This window comes from Bos mutus, chromosome 3 (genome assembly GCF_027580195.1).
Source record: "Bos mutus isolate GX-2022 chromosome 3, NWIPB_WYAK_1.1, whole genome shotgun sequence".
Taxonomy (NCBI): domain Eukaryota; kingdom Metazoa; phylum Chordata; class Mammalia; order Artiodactyla; family Bovidae; genus Bos; species Bos mutus.
Window position 1 is genome coordinate 18,547,352 of NC_091619.1, and position 23,445 is coordinate 18,570,796.

Sequence of the window (23,445 nt, forward strand, 5' to 3'; positions counted from 1 at the left end):
TTCTCAAGAGGCAGGTCAGGTGGTCTGGTATTCCCATCTCGAAGAATTTTTTACAGTTTGTTGTGATCCACACAGTCAAAGGCTTTGGCGTAGTCAATAAAGCAGAAATAGATGTTTTTCTGGAGCTCTCTTGCTTTTTCAACGATCCAATGGATGTTGGCAATTTGATCTCTGGTTCCTCTGCCTTTTTTTAAATCCGGCTTGAACATCTGGAAGTTCATGGTTCATGTACTGTTGAAGCCTGGCTTGGAGAATTTTGAGCATTACTTTACTAGTATGTGAAATGAGTGCAATTGTGTGGTAGTTTGAGCATTCTTTGGCATTGCCTTTCTTTGGGATTGGAATGAAAACTGCCCTTTGCCAGTCCTGTGGCCACTGCTGACTTTTCCAAATTTGCTGGCCTATTGAATGCAGCACTTTTACAGCATAATCTTTTAGGTTTTGAAATAGCTCAACTGGAATTCCGTCACCTCCACTAGCTTTGTTCATAGTATTGCTTCCTGCTGCTGCTACTAAGTCATTTCAGTCGTGTCTGACTCTTCGCGACCCCATGGACTGCAGCCTACCGGGCTCCTCCGCCCATGGGATTTTCCAGGCAAGAGTGCTGGAATGGGGTGCCATTGCCTTCTCCGGTATTGCTTCCTAAGGCCCACTTAACTTCGCATTCCAGGATGTCTTGCCAAAATGAATCATAGGCCAAAGTATAAAAGATAAGGCAATAAAGCATCTAGAAGAGAACAAAGTGGCTATTTTTATGACTTTGAAGTAGAGAGAGATTTAGTACTAAAACTTTCTAACTTAATGCTTAACTGCTTAAGTATTTGTTGTTGTTTAGTTGCTAAGTCGTGTCTGTGTCTGACACTTTGCAATCCCATGGACTGTATGTAGCCTGCCAGTCTCCTCTGTCCATGGGAATTCCCAAGTAAGAATACTGGAATGGGTTGCCATTTCTTTCTCCAGGGCATCTTTCCCACTCAGGGACCGAATCTTCCCCACGCAGGGAATCCGAGGCTCCTGCATTGCAGGTGGAATCTTTTCTGCTGAGCCAGCAGGGAAGCCCCACTAAAGTATGCCTACTCTGTGACTAGAAAATTCACTTCTAGGAGAGAGGAAAATGTGCATATATTTATCAAAAGATATGTACAAGAATGTCCAAAGCAACTGTATTCACAATAGCCGAAAAGTCAAAACAGTCTAAGTGTCTATTAATAGAACGGGTAAACAAGTTGCAAATCCACACAATGAGATACCTCATGCAACAGAAAGAATGAACTATTGGGTGCACACAACAACGTGAATTAATCTCAGAGACATTGTGTTGAACAAACTAAGCCAGACGCAAAGGATAACAATATGTATGACGTCATTTATGCCCAAATCAAGAAGCAGCAGAACTGGGACTTCGCTGGTAGTCCAGTGGTTAAGAATCCATACTTCCACTGCAGGGGAAAAAAAAGAAGCAGAAGCAAAAATAATCATTCTCACAATGGTGGTTACTTTGTGGTGCTGGGGATGGAGAAAAACATTCTGGGATGCTAGGAGTATTCTATATTTTGGTCTGGGTGGAGCTATTATGAATATATGAAAGAAAGTGAGAGTGTTAGTTGCTCAGTCAGACTCTTTGTGACCCCATGGACTGTAGCCCTTCAGGCTCCTCTGTCCATTGGATTTCCCAGGCAAGAATACTGGGGTGGGTTGTCATTTTCTTCTCCAGGGGATCTTCCTGACCCAGGGATGGAACCCGCATCTCTTAAGTCTTCTGCATTGGCAGTTGGGTTCTTTACCTCTAGTGTGACCTGGGAAGCTGCCATGAATGTATACATATGCAAAAATTCATTGAACTATACACTTAAGGTATACGCTTAGTGTACCTCATGGCCATGTATAATATGTTTCAATTTTGAAAGTAGTTTTTAAATTTTTTATAGTTACAGTATTTAATTTATTTATTATTTTTGGTTGTACTGGGTCTTTGTTGCTGTGCATGGGCTTTCTCTAGTGGCAGTGACCAGGAGCTCCTCTTCACTGCAGTCTTCTCTTGCTGCAGAGCACAGGCTCTAAGTGCATGGGGTTTAATAGCTGTGCCACACAGGTTTATGCTCCACCGCACGTAGAATCTTCTCAGACCAGGGGTTGAACCCATGATCTCTGTGTTGGCAAGTGGATTCTTATCCATTGTGCCACCAGGAAAGTCCAAAAAAGTATTTTAAAAAAGAAAAATACCATTTATAATAAGCTTCCGAAACAAATATCTAGAAACAACTGCAATGAGTGAGCCATCCATGTAATCACATCTGAAACCTCCTTTGCGCCCTGCTCCAGATGCTTGCCCCCACTCCCCAAAGGTAACCTCTATCCTGACCTCCAACACCATTGATGAGTTGGGTCAGTTTTACATGTTATATAAATTGAATCAGATGGTCTATGATATTTTGTATCCAGCCCTTTTACAGTCACAGGATTCATCTATCACATGCTGTATAAAAATAGATCAGGGGCCTGATGTGGCCCAAAGGCTAGGGTTTGCCAACCCTGAGTTGGAGTATCAGAAAAGTTCAAGTGGTGGTGAATGGACTTCAGCTCCTCTGTCCTCCTGTTCTCTGGGTGATGGTGGTGCCAGGGGGCAGTGGTCCAAGAATGGCTCTGGCTCTGGCTTTTCCTAGGCCTCACATCTCTCTCAGCACCATCCAGAGCAAGAGGGAGGAGATGTCTCCTGTGCCATCCCTCATGCCTGTCCTCCCACTGAACCAGGGCCTTGCTGTGCCCTGGTGGGGTTTGTGTGTGTGTAAGGAGGGGTGTTCTATGTGTGGGGCCCAGGGCAGGAGCCTTACTTACTTATGCCAAACCAGTGTTCTTGAAGGCAACAACACTGTTTATTGTGGCTGTAGCCCAGACTACAAGGAGAAAGTAGCCAGAGATACGGAAAGAGATAAAAGCAGGGGTGGTTTCTGGAGCACCCTTTCCTTTGCCAAGGCATTTCAGCCTGCTCCTGGGAATAAGCCAGAGCCTCTGAAGGGCGTAAACTGGAGGAGAGCCTGCCACACCCCAACTCAGTTGCTTTTGGGTCCTTCTTCTCACCCTGCCCTTTCCTATGGTTCAAGGACACCAATAGGACTAACTTCCACTGTATTCATTTCTTGTGTTCTTCCTCTCTAATCCCCTCCTCTCTGTCACCTTGGGCAGGGTGGAGCTCCAGGAAAGGGATGGGGTGTGGTGCCTGGAGGCAAAAGTGTGCATCTTGATTGTTTAACTTGGAGACCCTGAGGGCAGAGGGCTGGAGGGTGGGGAGAGGAAAGGAAGGCTTTGGAAAGTCCCCTGAGCCTGGCAGGTCACAAACCAGTACTGAGCCTATCTAGAGGTGAGAGGCTGATTCTGAAAGCAAGGGAGAAGCAACTGGCAGCTCCTCACCAGGCTGTCTGCAGCAGCAGAACTGCAGACCTTTCTGTACAGGGACAGGTGTTGACCTGTGCTTCCTGACGGAGCCACCGTCGGCTGAGCCATGCTCAGGCGGCCTCAGAGACTCTGCTGCTGCAGTCTCCCCTTACAAATCCCACAGGCCTGTTCCGTTATTGGCCACATTTCTGTGAGGCACTCCAAACGCTCATAAGTTTATTTTTATATATTTATTTTTAATATATTTATTTGGCTGTGCTGGGCGGGCAGAAAGCAACCCCTCAGGGCACAGGTGAGCCACAGCTGGTACAGGGTGGGGGCACTGGGGTAGTAGCCTGCAGGGTACAGAGTCCAAGTGTGAAGGCTTGTCCCGTGGCTGGGGCAGAGCATCTCAGGATGTCCTTCCGCCTACCTCTGAACAATGGTGCAGCTGCTGAAACCAGCAAGAAAAGTGCTTTCCTCTTCCAATGTCCCTCCAGCGTGCTTGCTATCAAGAAGAGATGCTTAAAAGAATCCCAGCCATCATTACTGAGTAGGTCTTACAAAGTGGATTTGGAGCCAAGGAGCACCACATTGGTAACTGGCACATGGATTCTTCATGGTGATTATTTTTTCTCTTGCTGAAAGTCTGTCTGTCTTTGTCTTCAGGGCTTCCTCTGGGTGGGTCTAGTTTCATTCCTTGTTTTAGGCACTCACCTGGCTCTTTCAGTCTAGAAACTCATGTCTTTCAGTTCTGAGAAATCTTGAATTATTTAAACTGTTGGTTTTTTTTTTTTTTCTCTCTCTATTTTCTCTTCTTCTCTCTTACTATTCAAATAATGAACTTCTTGGGCGGTTTCATTTTCTCATCTTTAATACTCTGCTCCTTGGGGGTTTGTTGGCTCTAATTTCTGAAACATTTCTTTGTCTTTCAACTATTCTACCAAGGTTTTAATTTCTTCTCTCGTGTTTTTAATTTTCAAAGACCTCTTTCTTCATCCTTGAATGTCCCTCCTCTTTTTAAATAATATTTCATTTTTGTTTCCAGAATGCAACATCTTTAGTGTCTCTCTGAGAATATTAGTGAAACTTTTCTTTTTAAAAGTCTCTTTCTTGCATAGACTGTTTCTACAATGGCTTTTCTTTTGTTTTTCTCTTCTGTTGTTTGCTTGTATCTTGTGTGTTGAAGGCTTTTCATCCAGTTGTCTGGTAATCCTTGACTGGTCAGGTCCCAACAGTAAACACAGGTACGCACAAATTAGGATAATTACAGGAGGGTTTATTTCCACAATGCCTGTTTACGGAGGCAGAATGGAGCAGCTGGGTCTGGTGGAGAGACACGGGGAGCCTGAGGTGACCTCACCCCCCTCTGCCCCTCCTGTTTTCTTCCTGGCTTCCACCTTGACCTAGTGAACCAGAAGCTGGAGGGTATGGGAGGCTGCTCGTCATCCACACCTGGGAGCTTCCCCAAGCAGAGGGCAGGGCAGCGGAGGGGTGTGGAGGAACTGATGGGAAATATTTGACACAGGAACCAAAATGCTGACTGGAAGGAAGCTCTGTGTGGCGGGTAGCTGAGTGGGCTGTTTACTGGGAAAATTCCCAAATATTTGAATCTCTGGCTTTTCTTCTCAGGCTCATCAGATTTCCCGGAGAAGAATCTAGCAATCCGCTTCCAGGGGGAGTACTGGCCTGGCCCTCAGTGATCTGGTTGGTGAAAGGAGAGCGGCAGACCTCGGTGTGCAGCATTCAGCACACACACCGTCAGTCCTAGAAACCACGCCTGTGCTCTTCAAACGTGCCTGGTGTCCTCCAGTTCAGAGGCCCTGCTTTAACCTATTTAGAGAATAAACCTGCAGGTTTTTGTGGAGTGAAAGAAGAGCAGTCACCCCATAATAGAAGGTAGAAGGGGGAGATTGAGAGAGCTGCCTCTTGAACAGCTTTCAACCCACCCCTCCCTTGGTCTTCACAGGTGGCTCAGTGGTAAAGAATCTGCCTGCCAACGCAGGAGGTGTTAGAGACATGGGTTCGATCCCTGAGTTGAGAAGATGCCCTGGAGGAGGAAAAGGCAACCCTCTCCAGTATTCTTGTTGGGAAAATCCCATGGGCAGAGGAGTTTGGCAGGCTATAGTCTATGGGGTCTCAAAGAGTTGGACATGACTAAGCACGCACCCCTTCCCTATTTCTCTCTCTCTCTCACACACACACACAAACAGACACACACACACTTGTTTCAGAGGTCTTTGGAACTGACAACTGATGAGCTTTTTGAGGATTTTGAGGGATAAATTGACTTTCTCAAGTTGGCCAAGTCATCTACGCACAGGTGACTTTCTGGTTCCTGGTTCCTCAGGCCTTCTTTGGCTGAAACACAGTGTGCGTATATATATATAGGAAAGAGGGAGAAAAGGCATCCTGTGCCAGACTGTGAAGTGTTCTGAGGAGACTGTATTCCGCTCCAGAGGCTGTGAGTTTGGGGAAGGGAGCTACCAACTTGGATCTAGCTGTGTGGGCCCTTTGCCAAGTCTACCAGGGTACCGATTTTGAATTGGCTCCTGTGGTGACTCAGTAGGGTGTGTGGCAGCAAGCAATGAACTATAAAGTGCCATTTGTATGTAGTATTTTTCAGACACAGCCACAATTTTCCTGTCTTTATGCTTTATGCTTGTACTGTTGCTTCTGCTTGAAATATTCTCTATCTTCTCCCTCACTTCTCCATTTCTCATCTCTAAGGTCCATCTCAATGTCAACTCCACTATGAAACTGATGCCCTCATACTGAATAGGAACTCCCAAACCCTTAATGATGTTCACTTTTTTCTCAAGTCCATTTCTGCCTGTATTAGCCAGAGAAATGGAGCTGTTAGGGTCTGTGACTTACATTGGTATCTACATATGGATAGATGCCTATATCTGCTGTGTGTGTGTATTATCTCTATATCCCATAAGAATCTCTTTTAATAAAGTGATTTATTGCATGCAGTTGGCTCATGTGATTTGAAGACTGATAGGTCCTAAGATCTGCACAGTGAGCTGAATAAGCTGGAGCTCCAAGAGAGCTGATGTGTGTGTGTGCGCGTGTGCGTGCGCGTGTGCGTGCGCGCGTGTGTGTGTGTGTGTGTGTGAGACTCAGTTGTGTCTGACTCTGTGCAACCCCATGGACTGCAGCCCACCAGGCTCCTCCGTCCATGGAATTCTCCAAGCAAGAATATTGGAATGGGTTGCCATTCCCTTCTCCAGGGGATCTTTCTGACCCAGAGATCGAATCCAGGTTTCCTGCACTGCAGGTAGATTCTTTACCACCTGAGCCACCAGGGAAGACCGATGGTGTGGTAGTTTTGTCCAAGTCTCACTTCCCGCTTTGCTCTTCCAGCACTTGCAACACCTTTGTAAGTAATTCCTTATATTTCATTCCCTCAATTTAAAAACACCTGAAGTGGTTCTTGCTTTGTTGACCATACTTTGACTTATGAAAAGTAGACGTCTATTTTATGGATAGTATGATATTCCTCCTGGAAGTATAGTCATTTTAAATTGGTCTTTTTCCCTTCCACATATTTTATTGTTGTGGTACAATATACATAACATCAATTCAGTTCAGTTGCTCAGTCGTGTCTGACTCTTTGCTACCCCATGGACTACAGCACACCAGGCCTCCCTGTCCATCACCAACTCCCAGAGCTTGCTCAAACTCATGTCCATCGAGTCGGTGATGCCAAACAATCATCAGATCCTCTGTCATCCCCTTCATCTCCTGCCTTCAATCTTTCCCAGCATCAGGGTCTTTTCCCTAGAGTCAGTTCTTTACATCAGGTGGCTGAAGTATTGGAGCTTCAGCATCAGTCCTTCCAATGAATATCCAGGACTGATCTCTTTTAGGATGGACCGGTTTGATCTCCTTGCGGTCCAAGGGACTCACAGGAGTCTTCTCCAACACCACAGTTCAAAAGCATCAATTCTTTGGGAGGGAGGGAACACAGCCCCACCCATCAACAGAAAATTGGATTAAAGATTTACTGAACATGACCCCACCTATCAGCACAAGGTCCAGTTTCCCCCCACCCAGTCAATCTCTCCCAACAGGAAGCTTCCATAAGCCTCTTATCCTTATCCATCAGAGAGCAGATAGAGTGAAAACTACAATCACAGAAAACTAGTCAAACAGATCACATGGACCATAGCCTTGTCAAACTCATGCCGTGTAGGGCCACCCAAGACGGATGGGTCATTGTGGAGAGTTCTGATAAAACATGCTCCCTCGGGAGAAGGGGATAGCAAACCACTTCAGTATTCTTGCCTTGAGAACCCCATGAACAGCAGGGAAAGGCAAAAAGATACAAAACATAAAATTGACCATTTTAACTATCTTTTAAGTTCACAATTCAGTGGCATTAAGCATATTGACTACCACTATCTATTTCTCGAACTTTTTCATCCTCCCAGACGGAAACTCTTCATCCATTAAACAGCAACTCTTCACTCTGCCCTCCCCTAGACCCTGGTAACCTCTATTCTACTTTCTGTCTCTATGAATTTGCCTATTTTAGGTACTTCATGGAAGTGGAATTGTAATGTTTATCCTTTTGTGTCTGGCTTTTTTCACTTAGCATAATGTGGCCCAGTTCATCTATGTTGTAACATTTCGTTTATCCATTTATCAGTTACGAACATTTGGGTTGCTTCCACCTTTTGACTATTGGAAACACTCATATATGAACATGAGTGCATACATATCTGTTCTAGTTCCTGATTTCCGTTCTTCTTGATACATAATAAGAGTGAAATTGCTAGATCACATGGTAACTCTTTGTTTAGTTTTTCAGGACCTGTCAAACTTTTCCACAAAGGCTGCATCATTTTCTGTTTCCACTAGCAATGCTCAACGTTAGTTTCTCCACATCCTCACCAGTACTTGTTATTTTCTATTTTTTTGGTAGTAACCGTTTTAATGGGTGTGAGGTCGTATCTCACTGTGCTTTTGCTTTCCATTTCCCTTATGATCAATGGTGTTGAATGTCTTTCCTTGTGCTTGTTGGAGAAATGTATATATAAGCCCTTTGCCCATTTTTGAACTGGATTATTTCTTTTTGTTGTTGGGTTGTAAGAGTTTCTTTATTCTGAATATTAACCCCTTATAAAATATATGATATGCAAATATTTTCTCCCATTCTGTGGGCTCTCTTTTCATTCTTTTGATAGTGCCCTTTGATACACAAAGGTTTTTAATTTTGATGAAGTCCAATTTTCCTATTTTTACCTTTTGTTTGCTTATTTTTTTAATGTCATATCCAAAACTAATATCATGAAGATATTTCCGTATTTTTTCCAGCCACACGGTCTTAGTACCCTGACCAGGGATTGAATCCATGACTTCTGCACTGAGAGTTCAGACTCTTAACCACTGGACCTCCAGGGAAGTCCTTTCTGTATGTTTTCTTAATTTTGAGTTAATTTTTGTATATAGTGTTAGGTAAGAGTCCTTCTTTCTTCTTCTTCTTTTGTTTTTGTCCACACCTAGAGGCTTGCAGGATCTTAGTTCCCACACCAGGGACGGAACCCAGGCCATAGCAGTGAAAGTGCCGAGTCCTAGCCACTGGACCACCTGGGAATTCCTCCTGACTTCTTCTTCTTTATTTATTTATTTTTGGCTGGGTCTTCGTTGCTTTCTCTAGTTGTGGCGTTGGGTTCATTTCAGAGCATGGGCTCTAGGGTGCACGGGCTTTGGTAGTTGCAGCACGTGGGCTTAGCTTCCCCACAGCATGCGGTATCTTCCCTGACTAGGGATTGAATCTGTGATCCCTGCACTGGGAGTGTGGAGTCTTAACTATTGAACCACCAGGGAAGTCCTTTTTGTACATTTTCTTCATATTGAATTAATTTTGTATATGATGTTAGGTAAGAGCCATTTTTTTTTTCTCACTGTGAGGCTTAAGGGATCTTCCCTGACTAGGGATTGAATCTGGGCCATGGCAGTGAATGTGCTGAGTCCTAACCACTGGACCACTGTGGAATTCCCTTGACTTCTTTCTTTTACATGTGGATATCCAGTATTCCCAGCACCACGTGTTGAAAAGACAGTCCTTTCCCTGTTGAATGGTCTTGGCACCCTTGTCAGAAAATCAGTTGGCCATATCAATTACATATTCTTCAATAACAACTGGAGAAAATAAGTTGACCATGGAGGTAAAGCTTTATTTGGGGGCTCTCTAGTCTACCTCATTGATCTGTATGTCTCACCTTCTGCCAGTACCATGCTGTTTTGATTGCTGTAGCTTTGTAGTAAGTTTTGAAATAAAAAAGTGTAAGTTTTTCAGTGTTATTTTGTTTTTTTCAAGACTATTTTGAGTATTCAGCTCATTTGAGATTTCATATATATTTTAGGATGGGCTTTCCTATTGCTTCAAAAAGTGACATTGGAATTTTGATAAAAATTGCATCAAAACTGTAGATCACTTTGTCTAATATTGTCATCTGAACAGTATTAAATCTTCAAATCCATGAACACAGGCTGTGTTTCCATTTATTTAGGTCTCAATTTCTTTCAGCGATGCTTTGTAGGTTTTCAGTATACAAGCCTTTTGCCTTGTCAGTAAAATATTTTACTTTTGTTCTTGCTATCGCAAATATACTTGTTTTTCTAAAAATTTCCTTTTCTGACTGTTCATTGCTGGTATATAGAAATGCAGCTGATTTGTGTGTGTGAAGTTTGAATTTTGCAACTTTGCTGAATATATTTATTAGCTCTAATAAGTGTGTGTGTGTGTGACAGAGAGAAATCTTTAGAATTTTCTTAACAAATACGGACATATAGTCTGTGAGCAAAGGTAAATTTACTTACTCCTTTCCAATTTGGATGTCTTTAATTTCATTTCCATGTCTAATTGCTCTGACTCGCACTTATTATAGTACTAAGCTGAATAGAAGTGGAAAAAGTGAGCACCTTCATTTTGTTCTTGATTTTAGGGAAAACCTTTCATTCTTTCAACATTGAATATGATATTAGCTGTGGGTTCTTTATATATGGCCTTCATTCCCTTTTCCACTTTGATTAAAATAAAGACTCCTCGAATAAGGTCATGAACATTCGTTTATTCATGTAATAAATATTTATTGAGTGTCTACTCTGTACCAGGAACTTGTTTTATGCACTGAGGATACAGTGATGACTAATTAGACACGGTGCCTATGAGAAGGCAACAAGTGTTCCAAGCAAAAAAGAGAGATGTGACAGATGTGGGCTAGTGTGATGAATGTAGAGAGGCAGATGGATTTGGCATCCGGACTGCAGTGGTGTCAGGAACTGGATGACAGAGAAGAGAAGGAGGAGTTGCGATGTGTGGGAAAAGTCCCCAAGGTAGGGAACATAGGAGGGAGATAGTGAGAGGAAGAGGATGGTTCCGTTTTGAACACATTGAATTTGAGCTGCACATGAGACCTCAAAGGTGAGATGTCAGGTAAGCAGTTGTACGTGCTGACAGGGAGAGAATGTTTGGGAGAGAAATGTGGCCGAGGGAGCAATTTCAACATTGAAATATCCTTTTGAGGAGGAAGAACTTACGAAAGAGACTGAGAAGGAGTGACCAGGAAGGTGGGAGGAAAGTGTGACAGCGTGGAAGCCAAAAGAGTGAATTTAGAAGGAAGGAATGGTAAGTTTGTCCAAGGCAGCTCGAAGGTCGAACATAGCAACCCTACAATATGGTTTTGCATTTCTTAATCCGGATGGCAGTACATGGATATCAATTGTATGATTCTTTTCAGCTTTATATGTAATCAATATGTGTGTGCTCAGTCACGTTCAACTCTGCAACCCTATGAACTGTAGCCCGCCAGGCTCCCCTGTCTATGGAATTCTCCAGGCAAGAATACTGGAGTGGGTTGCCATTTCCTCCTCCAGGGGATCTTCCCAACTCAGGGATCAAACCTAATTCTCTTGCGTCTCCTGCATTGGCAGGCGGATTCTTTACCACTGTGCCACCTAAGAGAGTGGCTATGTTGCTTGAAATTTAATGAAATTATATTCAGGATGATCCAGAAAAGTGTATAATATCTGTAGCAAAGAGACTCATGAAAATGGCCAGTATAAATAATGTTTTTTTCCTTGGAGGAAAGTTTCAGTTAGTAAAAAAAGAAAGAAGATATGACATCCTTCTTTCCTAAGTGACACTTATCTCCATGGGATGGGCTAGGTGTCACACATGCTGCTTGTTATCATTATCAGACTATCAGCCCCTGAGCACTTACTGGGTATCAGGACTGAGATAAGTAACCTCAGAAAGTTTTCTCAGTGAATCCTCACAATAACCCTGTGCAGTAGAAAGTCTTCCTATTCCCATTTTACAGATAAGGAAAAATGAGGTTGGAGAAATGGGGTTTAGAAATTGTCCAAGGTCCTCAGCTAGTCCGTGGCAGAACTGGAGTTGAATTCGAGCAATTTGGCTCAAGAATCTGCTTACACGTATGTCTACACGTATGTGTACTGCTACGCACAGAGGAATGATTGCTAAAGAGCTAGCTAATTGTCACAAACGGAGAAAACGATCAGCGACGTGAAGGGTAATTATTACTCAACCCTTATTCTGTGAAAATCCAGATGTAACACAGCCTCTGCTGGGAAGTACAAGAACAAACAGCTCACAGGTACCTGTGAAATCCAAGTTTAACTGTCTTCCAGGAAAGGTGAAGCGGCAAACACAGGCCCCAGGCCTGAGAGACTCCTGCTGATGGCAGAAGCAAGCCCAGCTGGGACTGTGAAGTCTGCGGGTTAATTGTTCTCTAATCCGGAACACTGCTTAACCCATGAAGCTAGAAGGGGCCTCAGTTCAGTTCAGTTCAGTCGCTCAGTCGTGTCCTACTCTTTGCGACCCCACGAATCACAGCACGCCAGGCCTCCCTGTCCATCACCAACTCCCGGAGTTCACTCAGAGAATGTCTAATAACCAAATTCTATGGCAACCTGTTCATTTTATGGGTCATGCAATGAGACATAATTTAAAAAATACATTCAGATGGACTTTTCAGTCTAGAAAAACATGTGGGGAAAATTTACTTTTTGTCTAGAAGAAAATGTGCTTGAAGAAAATTTACGTTTTTTAAACAAACACTCATACAGGACCTACCTTGTGTGGGGCATTGTTATAAACATTTTACATGTGTTATTAACAACTCTCATAAAAATCCTATGAGGGTGGACTTCCCTGGTGGTCCAGTGGTCGAGAATCTGCCTGCCAATGCAGGGCACGTGTGTTCAGTCCCAGGTAGGGGAAGATCCCACGTGCCAGGGAGCAGCTAAGCCCATGGCTGCAAGTACTGAAGCCGGAGCACCTGAGCCTGTGCTTCACGAGAGAAGCCACCACAGGGAGAAGCCCACGCAGTGAAAGCAAGAGTAGCCTCTGCTCTCTGCAGACCAGAGACAGCCCGCATGCAGCAACGAAGACCCAGTGCAGGCAAAAATTAAAAAATTAAAAAAATAAAGAAAAATTCCTATGAGGGTCTTTATTTCTATTTTACAGATGGAGACATTGAAACACAGTCATGTTAAGTAATATATCTAAGGACTCATAGCTAATAAGTGACAGAACTGGAAGTTGAACCTAGGCAGTCTGTTCCAGAGTCTATGTACATAGAATTATATTGTATATTGCATTTTTTCTTTACCAGAGAATTTTTTTCTTATCTTTAGTTGAAGGACAATTACAATATGGTATTGGTTTCTGCCGTACATCAACATGGATCAGTCATAGGGATACACATGTCCCCTCTCTCCGGAGCCTCTCTTCCACCCTGTCCTACCCCTCTACGTTGTCACAGAGGCTCAGTTTGAGTTTCCTGAGTGTTATATTGCATTTTAAAAAATCCACACTCTAAAAGAGTTTCAAGCTAAATCCTTTAATAACATGGGTCATCTCCCTTTCTCATGTATGCAATAATGCATCTATTTAATATATCTGAATTTTCCAGCCACTATTTGTTTAATTTTATCATTGCGATGCTTTTTAAAAAATACAGTAAAATTTACATGATATAAAATTTACCATTTTAACCATAATTAAGTCTGCAGTTCGGTGGCATTAAGTACATTCACATTATATGCAACCATCACTACCACCCCTCTCCACAACTCCTCATCTTGAAAAACTGAAGCTCCATACGTAGCCAACAATAACGTCCATTTCGGTTTCTCTTAAGCCCCTGGCAACTGCCGTTCTGCTTTCTGTCTCTATGAGTTTGAGTACTCTGGGTTCCTCATGTAAGTGGAGTCATACAGCTTTCGTCCTTTTGCATCTGGTTTATTTTACTGGACACAGTGTCCTCAAGGTTCGTTCATATAGTAGCATGTGTCAGAATCGCTCTTCTTAAGACTGAATATTTCATTTATAGAGATACTACGTTTTGTTTGTCCATCCACATGTAGATGGGGGTGAGTTGTCCCCACCTTTTGGCTATTACGAATAATGCTGCCGTGAACACAGGCATATAAATATCTGAGTCCCCGCTTTCAATTCTTTTGTATGTATGCCCGGAAATGGCATTGCTAAATCATATTTGATTTTAATTGTGGTGCTTTTTAGTGGCTTCCCTGGTGGCTCAGCGGTAAAGAATCTGCCAGCCAATGCAGGAGATGTGGGTTTGATCCCTGGGTTGGAAAGATCCCCTGGAGAAGGAGATGGCAACCCACGCCAGTACTCTTGTCTGGGAAATTCCATGAACAGAAGAGCCTGGTGGGCTACAGTCCATGGGGTCGCAAAGAGTCAGGCATGACTTAGCGACTGAGCATGAACACGTGCTTTGTAGCAGTTACAAAATTATAACATTCCATAAATATTACCAAAAAAGGGAGATTTTATAACTCCTTTCTGAGAACGCTGCTAAAAGAATCCCTTCTCAAAGATGTGAGATATACACTCACATAGACACACACAAAGTGGATACAGTAGAATATACTCAGCCATAAAAATGAATGAAATTTTGCATTTGCAACAGCATGGATGGACCTAGAGGGTATTATGCTAAGCGAAATAAGTCAGACAAAGACAGATACTGTATATTATCACTTACGGTGGAATCTAAAAAATAAACAAGTGAATGTAATAAAGCAGAAACAGAGTCACAGATATAGAGAACAAACTAGTGGTTACCCGTGGACAGAGGGGTGGTGGAGGGGAAAGACAGGCAGCGGGCAAAGAGGTACAAAGTACTGTGTATTAAATAAATAAGCTACAAGGATATATTGCACAACTCAGGGAATATAGCCAATATTTTATAATGGCTTTAAATGGAGTATAATATATAAAAGTACTGAATCATTGTGCTGTACATCTGAAACTATAGTAAATCTCCTACATACTAATGAATTCTGTTCTGAGGGCACTTTCATAGGTCCAAGAAAGTTAGCCTAGGTCCCCAACTAACACAATAAACTGTATAGTACACACTGTAATAGATTTCTAATACTTTTCACGCACATGTGTGTTAGTCACTCAATTGTGTCCAACTCTTTGCAACCTACGGACTGTAGCCCACCAGGCTCCTCTGACCATGGGATTCTCCAGGCAAGCATACTGGAGTGGGTTGCCATTCCCTTCTCCAGGGGATTTTCCGACCCACGGATCGAACTTGGGTCCCCTGCATTGAAGCACATTCTTTACCGTCTGAGCCACCAGGGAAGCCTTTCACACAAGTAATACATTAAAAAACAAACCCGAAAAATGAGATATTTTTAATCCTACAGTATAGTACCTTGAAAAGTACAGTCGTACATACAGTACTACAGCTAGCATACAGCGGGTGAACAGGCAAAAGGAGTTACTGCCTGGAGGAGAGAGAGGAGGTGGGAGATGGTGGAGCTGAAGGGTCGTCAACAATGGGAGACAGAGGGCAAGCTGCAACTTCACTCACGTGTGATAGTGATGGCACAGGTTCTGGGTCCTCGCCGCGTTCATTTCTGTCTCCTCTTTGCTTCTGGAGCCCCTGGGCTTGAAATAAAAATACTGCAGTACTCTATAGAGTATTGCACAGTAAAGTACACTAAATCACAGCCACTTGGAGACGGTGCACTTTCGTGATAACGTGTGCAAGACACAAGAACTAACTTACGTGACTGGACATGGGAACGCACATTTGAATCTTTGAAAGTTCAAAACTTGAAGGTTTGTATACAGGGGGCTTACTGTAATATAATACTATAAATCTACTATACTTAAAAAAAAAATCCCTGGGGGCTTCCCTGGGGGCTCAGTAGTAAAGAATCCATCTGCCAGTGCAGGAGACATGGGTTCGTCCCTGATCTGGGAAGATCCCACATGCCGACCACAGCTATCGAGCCTGCTCTGGGGCCTGGGAGCCACAGCTACTGAGGCCCACGTGCCCTAGAGCCTGTGTTCTGCAACAGGAGAGGCCACTACAGTGAGAAGCCTGCACACTCTAACTGGAGAATAGTCCCCGCTCACTGCAACTAGAGAAAAGCCCTGGCAGCAATGAAGACCCAGCACTGTCAAAAAAAAAAAAAAAAAATTTCTGGGAATTCCCTGGAGGTCCAATGGTTAGGACTCTGCACATTCTCTGCTGAGGGCCTGGGTTCAATCCCTTGTCGGAGAACTAAGACCCCACAAGCTGTGTGGCATAGCCAAAAGTAATAAACAAAATTCCTTTTCTAAAGATAAACTCAGCTGGTGATGTGATGAAAAATGGCGGTGGTGACTAGAGAGAGCTGGACTGTTTTGTCGGAGCTGGAGATTCGCATTCCTCTGCTCTGAAAGTAGAGAAGACTACCCAGGCAGGAAGAGGGTACTGGGCCCTGGCTGGGGCTTGATCCTGGAGTGGGGGTTGCTGCTGCTCTAAGACCATGTTCTGTTAACATGGGGAGACGTCCCCATGTTAGTAAACCTCAGCTGGCCACCTGCTGTCCACCTCCCCGCTGAGAAGAAAGGGAGTGGAAAGTTTCAGGGAATAATGAGCACTTTCTGGGAATTATTGGTTAAGTCAGGGCCAGAGGCCAGGGAAGGGGTCTGCAAGTCAGCCCAACCCCGCTCTCCACCCTTGCCCTTCTTAGGATCATCATTGCCCCTAAAGGTGAATAGAGAACAGAGGATATTATTTTTAACTCTCTCGGTTGAGAATACCCTAACACATCAGCCCAAGCCTGACGGGATGGGGGCAGGGTGAGAATTTTAAAAAGACACAAAAAAAGAAAAAACACTTCTTAATATATGTATACCTATGGCTGATTCATGTTGAGGTTTGACAGAAAAAAAATTCTGTAAAGCAATTATCCTTCAATAAAAAATAAATTAATTAAAAAAAAATAGTGTTTCAAGACTTGAGATATCTGGGGTCCTGACCAGGGATCACTGCCTGCGTCACTTTGGCAAACCATTTTACCTCAGGACATATGCGGGAGGAGGAACGGATGATGAATAAGTACCTTTTGGATTCAAAACAATCTGTGTATTTATCCTATGGGGCCTCCAACAGACACAGTCTGTTTGTGGCAAAGTACAAGAGGCCTAATCTCTTCAGTCAAAGGTGAGAGAGGACTTGCTTCTTGAGAAACAGTCTGATAAAACCCACAGGAAAAGAAGTCTTTTAAAAGATAAAAGTCTGATAAAAAGGACCTACTGTATAGCACAGGACTACACTCAATATTTTGTATAAGGAGATAGAATCTGAAAAAAAAATATATATATATATACATATGTAACTGAATCACTTTGCTGTACACCTGAAACTAACCCAGATCAGATCAGTCGCTCAGTCGTGTCCAACTCTTTGCGACCCCATGAATCGCAGCACACCAGGCCTCCCTGTCCATCACCAACTCCCGGAGTTCACTGAGACTCACGTCCATCGAGTCAGTGATGCCGTCCAGCCATCTCATCCTCTGTCGTCCCCTTCTCCTCCTGCCCCCAATCCCTCCCAGCACCAGAGTCTTTTCCAATGAGTCAATTCTTCGCATGAGGTGGCCAAAGTACTGGAGTTTCAGCTTTAGCATTATTCCTTCCAAAGAAATCCCAGGGCTGATCTCCTTCAGAATGGACTGGTTGGATCTCCTTGCAGTCCAAGGGACTCTCAAGAGTCTTCAACACCACAGTTCAAAAGCATCAATTCTTCAGCGCTCAGCCTTCTTCACAGTCCAACTCTCACATCCATACATGACCACAGGAAAAACCATAGCCTTGACTAGACAGACCTTTGTTGGCAAAGTAATGTCTCTGCTTTTGAATATGCTATCTAGGCTGGTCATAACTTTCCTTCCAAGGAGTAAGCGTCTTTTACTTTCATGGCTGCAGTCACCATCTGCAGTGATTTTGGAGCCCAGAAAAATAAAGTCTGACACTGTTTCCACTGTTTCCCCATCTATTTCCCATGAAGTGATGGGACCAGATGCCATGATCTTCGTTTTCTGAATGTTGAGCTTTTAAGCCAACTTTTTCACTCTCCACTTTCACTTTCATCAAGAGGCTTTTGAGTTCCTCTTCACTTTTTGCCATAAGGGTGGTGTCATCTGCATATCTGAGGTTATTGATATTTCTCCCGGCAATCTTGATTCCAGCTTGTGCTTCTTCCAGCCCAGCATTTCTCATGATGTACTCTGCATATAAGTTAAATAAGCAGGGTGACAATATACAGCCTTGACGAACTCCTTTTCTTATTTGGAACCAGTCTGTTGTTCCATGTCCAGTTCTAACTGTTGCTTCCTGACCTGCATACAAATTTCTCAAGAGGCAGATCAGTCGGTCTGGTATTCCCATCTCTTGAAGAATTTTCCACAGTTTATTGTGATCCACACAGTCAAAGGCTTTGGCATAGTCAATAAAGCAGAAATAGATGTTTTTCTGGAACTCTCTTGCTTTTTCTATTATCCAGCGGATGTTGGCAATTTGATCTCTGGTTCCTGTGCCTTTTCTAAAACCAGCTTGAACATCAGGAAGTTCACGGTTCACATATTGCTGAAGCCTGGCTTGGAGAATTTTAAGCATTACTTTACTAGCGTGTGAGATGAGTGCAATGGTGCAGTAGTTTGAGCATTCTTTGGCATTGCCTTTCTTGGGGATTGGAATGAAAACTGCCCTTTTCCAGTCCTGTGGCCACTGCTGAGTTTTCCAAATTTGCTGGCATATTGAGTGCAGCACTTTCACAGCATCATCTTTCAGGATTTGGAATAGCTCAACTGGAATTCCATCACCTCCACTAGCTTTGTTCGTAGTGATGCTTTCTAACATTGTAAATTAACTATGGAATCCTAATGTTAGTCGCTCAGCTATATCCATCTCTTTGAAACTCCACGGACTGTAGCCTGCCAGGCTCCTCTGTCTATGGAATTCTCCATGCGAGAACACTGGAGTGGGTTGCCATTTCCTCCTCCAGAGGATCATCCCAATCCAGGGATGAAAACTGGGTCTCCTGCCCTGGAGGCAGATTCTTTATCATCTGAGCCACCAGGGCATACAAAAAATGGTGCCAGTCCAGAGCTTCCCTCTCTAGGGGAACCAGGGTAACTGCAGGGACTCACGCTGGGTAGGGGGAGAAGGTCTGGGAGGCCCAAGGAAGGGGGGCGTACCAAACGCCAGGCACTGTCCGCCTACTCTTCCCTCCTAATCTACCTACCCTCGAGTGCCTACTGTGATGGGGTCCATGGGTGTCCTGCAGCGCCCTTGGCCCTGTGCCCACTGCGCCCTCCCTTCAGGGAGAGTTCTGGGTCAAAAGCCAGACTTCAGAGCTGCCAGGTACCAGCCGCGCAGTCCTGAACAAGTCCCCTCACTTCTCTGAGCCTCAGGGTACTCTTCTGAATTTGGGGGATGATGTATATCACCTAGTTCTCAGGGTTAAGAAATTCAAATGAGATCAAGTTGTGAAAGAACTTTGTAAGCAGCGAGGTTCCCTAAGAGAGGAGCCCTGGTTAAAGTCCTTGCTGTGCTTCTACTGCAAGATGCCTAAAGTGTGTCTAACAACCCCGGGCCCCACAGCTGTCAGCCCTGTCTGGTCCTCACTTCTGATTTCCAATGACTTGCTATCCCCATCCCCACTCCGCAACTCACCTTGGAGCTCTTGCCAAGTCTGTGTCCCTTGCAGGCCAAAGTTCTTCGCCTTTTCCTGGGGGCAAGAAGCTGGGCTGGGCCTGAGACCAGGTGACTCCCATGGGTGCTGGTTATCAGGAATCAGGCCTGGGAGAAGGCAAGTCAGGCTGAACCAAGCATGTATGTTCCCTTCTCTTTCTTATCAGTATTTTTCATCATAAAGCCTGGAACGTTGGCCCATGGTTTTTGAACCTATTTTTAGTGCAGAGAGTTCAGTTCAGTTCAGTCACTCAGTCATGTCTGACTCTTTGCCACCCCATGAACCACAGCACGCCAGGCCTACCTGTCCATCACCAGCTCCTGGAGTCCACCCAAACCCATGTCCATTGAGTCGGTGATGCCATCCAACCATCTCATCCTCTGTCATCCCCTTCTCCTCCTGCCCTCAATCTTTCCCAGCATCAGGGTCTTTTCCAGTGAGTCAGTTCTTCGCATCAGGGGGCCAAAGTATTCGAGTTTCAGCTTCAGCATCAGTCCTTCCAATGAATATTCAGGACTGATTTCCTTTAGGATGGACTGGTTGGATCTCCTTGCAGTCCAAGGGACTCTCAAGAGTCTTCTCCAACACCACAGTGAGTTCAGGTGGGACTTGATGGAGGTCAGAGAGCTTGCTCAACTGTGTTTCAGGGGAGGCCATATCTCCCCAACAAAGGGCCTCCATATCCCATGCCCTGCTCAGCAGTGTGGATAGAGATGAGTTTTAGGTGTGGCAGGAAAGATGGTGTGGTGGAGTTATTTTGTTGTTGTTGTCGTTTTTTTGATTGATTTCATTTATTTATGGCTGTGCTGGGCCTTCATTGCTGTGTGAGCTTTTCTCTAGTTTTAGTGTGTGGGCTTCTCATTGGGGTGGCTTTTTTGGTTGAGGAGCACGGGCTCTAGGGCACACGGGCTTCAGTAGCTGTGGCACAGGGGCTCAGTAGTTGCAGTTCTCAGGCTCTAGAGCACAGGCTCGATTGTTGCGGTACATTGGCTTTGTTGCTTTGCAGCATGTGGGATCTTCCTGATCAATGATAGTCTCCGGCATTGGCAGGTGGATTCTTTACCGCTGAGCCACCAGGGAAGCCCAGCACGGAGTTCTGAGATAGCACAAAGACAAACCGGGCTTCCCTGGTGGCTCAGAGGTTAAAGCGTCTGCCTGCAATGTGGGAGACTTGGGTTCGATCCCTGGGGTGGGAAGATCCCCTGGAGAAGGAAATGGCAACCCACTCCAGTATTCTTGCCTGGAGAATCCCATGGAGAGAGGAGCCTGGTAGGCTACAGTCCATGAGGTCGCAAAGAGTTGGACATGACTGAGCGACTTCACTTTCACAGAGACAAACCACCTAATCTGACCTCGTGGATGATAGGATTCCAGGGAAGAAGCCACCTTCCTGGAGAAGACATCCCAGCTAAGTCTATTTATTTTTAAATTTAATTTTTTTGGGGGGCTGTGCTGGGTCTTTGTTGTTGTACTGGGGGCAAGTGGGGGCTACACTTTACTGCCGTGTGGTGGCTTCTCTTGTGGGGGAACAAAGACTCTGGGCATGCAGGGTGCAGTAGTTGAAGGCGGGCTCAGTAGTTACATCTGAAGGGTGAGTAGGGTGTAGGACAAAGGAGGGTGTTGACCGAAAAAAAAAAGCACAACCTAAAAGTCGAGAGTTGTATTTTATTCGGTGGACATTCTCAGGACTTCAAGACAGCATCTCACATAAATCTGAGAGATTGCTCCAAAGAAGCAAGAGGGAAAGCAGGATATACAGGCGTTTTTGTAACAAAAGACTGCGTCATCAGAACATCAAAAGATTACTGTTAAAAGAAACTAGATACCTCAAGTTAAGGGACGACGTAAGAGCCTGGCCTCACTGCAATCATTGCTTTGCTATATGCCTCAGCTACCTGGGGCCAGTATCCTGTGCTTTCTCATCCTGAGTCTCCTCCGGGAGTACCAGTTGTGGGGTGGCTGCATCTAGCTGACTGTTGTATGGACTTGGCAGTGGGCAACCCATTTGTCTCCAACCTGAGTTCCCTTAGCGTTCATCATTTGGTTGGCAGGGTGATTCTTGATGGCTGTAACATCCTTTGTTTACTGATATGGCAGGCGATATTTCAGTTCTCCAGGGGAATTTCTGGCAGAAAGTATAGATTGAACAAAGGTGTGGAGGTGAGAAAGCATACATAACACTGTAGAGACAGAACTATATTCAAGCTTGGAGATGCAGAAAATGAGGCTGAGAAGATAAAGATAGGCCTGATCTTTATTTTATTGTTGCTCTCATCATACAAATCAGGAAACAGAGGCTCTGAGAGGTTAAGTAGCCTGCCCTTAGTCACACAGTGAGCAAATGGCAGAACTGAGATGGGGACTTGATCTGACTCCAGAACACAGGCTCCAGCTGGTGAATTAGACAGGGCGGCCCACTTTGATGCAGAATCTAGGTGGGGTCTGACACACCCATTCTTGGGCTTTAACACAGAGGGCTTTCTGAAACCTTCTGGTTTCAGTCCCCTTTGATTTTTTTTCGGGTCTGCCACAAAGAGGAGGGAAGGGGGCAACCATAGTGGGAACTGCTCCTTGCAACCTTATTTTAAATATCAGGAGAGGGGCTTCCCTGGTGGTCCAGTGGCTAAGACTCTGCATTCTCAATGCAGGGGGCCTGGGTTCATCCCTTGTCAGGGAACTGGATCCCCATGCTGCAACCAAGACTTGACACAATCAAATAAATTTTAAAAGAGAAGTATTTTTTTTTTTTAATAAGTAAATATCAGGAGAGAGAGCTTGTGGTAAAAAAATTTAGCTTTCAACATGCCTTTTTCCCTTCTGTGGGTGTGGCCAAAGCAAGTCCTCCCAACTAGCTTCTATCAGGTCAGGGCTGGGTCAGGGCAAGCCTCTGGTCCTTCCAGGCACAGCTGATGGGCGGTTCCCAAAGAGAAACACAGAGGCCCCTGGGTCTGAGGGCTGCATTTCAGAAGCTGTTTTTCTTCAGTCCCATCCATGGGGGCTTCCATCAGGCTGCACCCATTATGTTATCCCAGGAACCTGGATCCTGGTTCGGATCTGCCTAAAGGCCTAATGGAAAAGCACATTCTAATTAGCAGTTGCCCAGCCAGAAACTCTTCAGCCTAGACCTTATTTCAGCACTTTTCATTCCCTTCAAACTCGGCTGTGAGGCCACCCTGTCAGCTTCAGGCTCCTTGGGGAACCTTGGTAGGCTCTTTCAAGAGGTGTTTGTGGTTGCTTCTGAAAAGCGGAGTACCAGTTTCTGTCTGTCAAACTGGGAGGGCGGACACGCACGTTTTGACACCTCCGGCCTGGACCCTGTGTCAGGTGTATAGATCTTCACAGCCACAGTGTCTTCATAACTATACCGACAATTAGTTATATACCGACAATACAGACCCTTATATCTGACAGATGAGGAAACAGAAACTCAAGGGAATTGTAGTCACAGACACAGTAGGTGGAGGTCTGGACGGGAACCCAGGTCTCAATCCCCTTCCAAAGCCCAAACCTTTTCCTTGCCGGTACTGCGGGGGACAGACAGGCACGGGGAAAAATGTACCTTTACTGCAGTGAGTCTCCTGATGCCTCAGCCCAGATCTATTAAATCAGAATCTCTGGGTGTGGGAATCAGACACGGATGGTTTTAAGGGCTCCCAGGTGGTTCAGAGGGACAGAAAGGGCTGCCAAGCACTGCTTTACTGTAACTGTAAGAGGCACATCGCCTCCTCCAGGGCTCTCCAGGTGCTCCTTTCACAGAGTAATCCTGGTCCGAAACCAAAAATCAAAACCGAGCCAGTGGTGTCTAATTCCCCTGCTCTGATCAACAGAAGTAGGGGGAGGGTCCCCGGCCGAGCTCGCCCCAGCGGGGTTCGGAGCTCCTGCCCTGGAGGTTCAGGTGCGGCGCTGCGGCAGGAAGCCACCCCCTCCGCTCGGCCGGTGCGCGGGGCTGTTGCGCCATCCTCCTCGACTTTCGTAACAGCACCCTGGGACAGCCGAGAGACAGCTCCAGGGCGAGTTCCTCAAA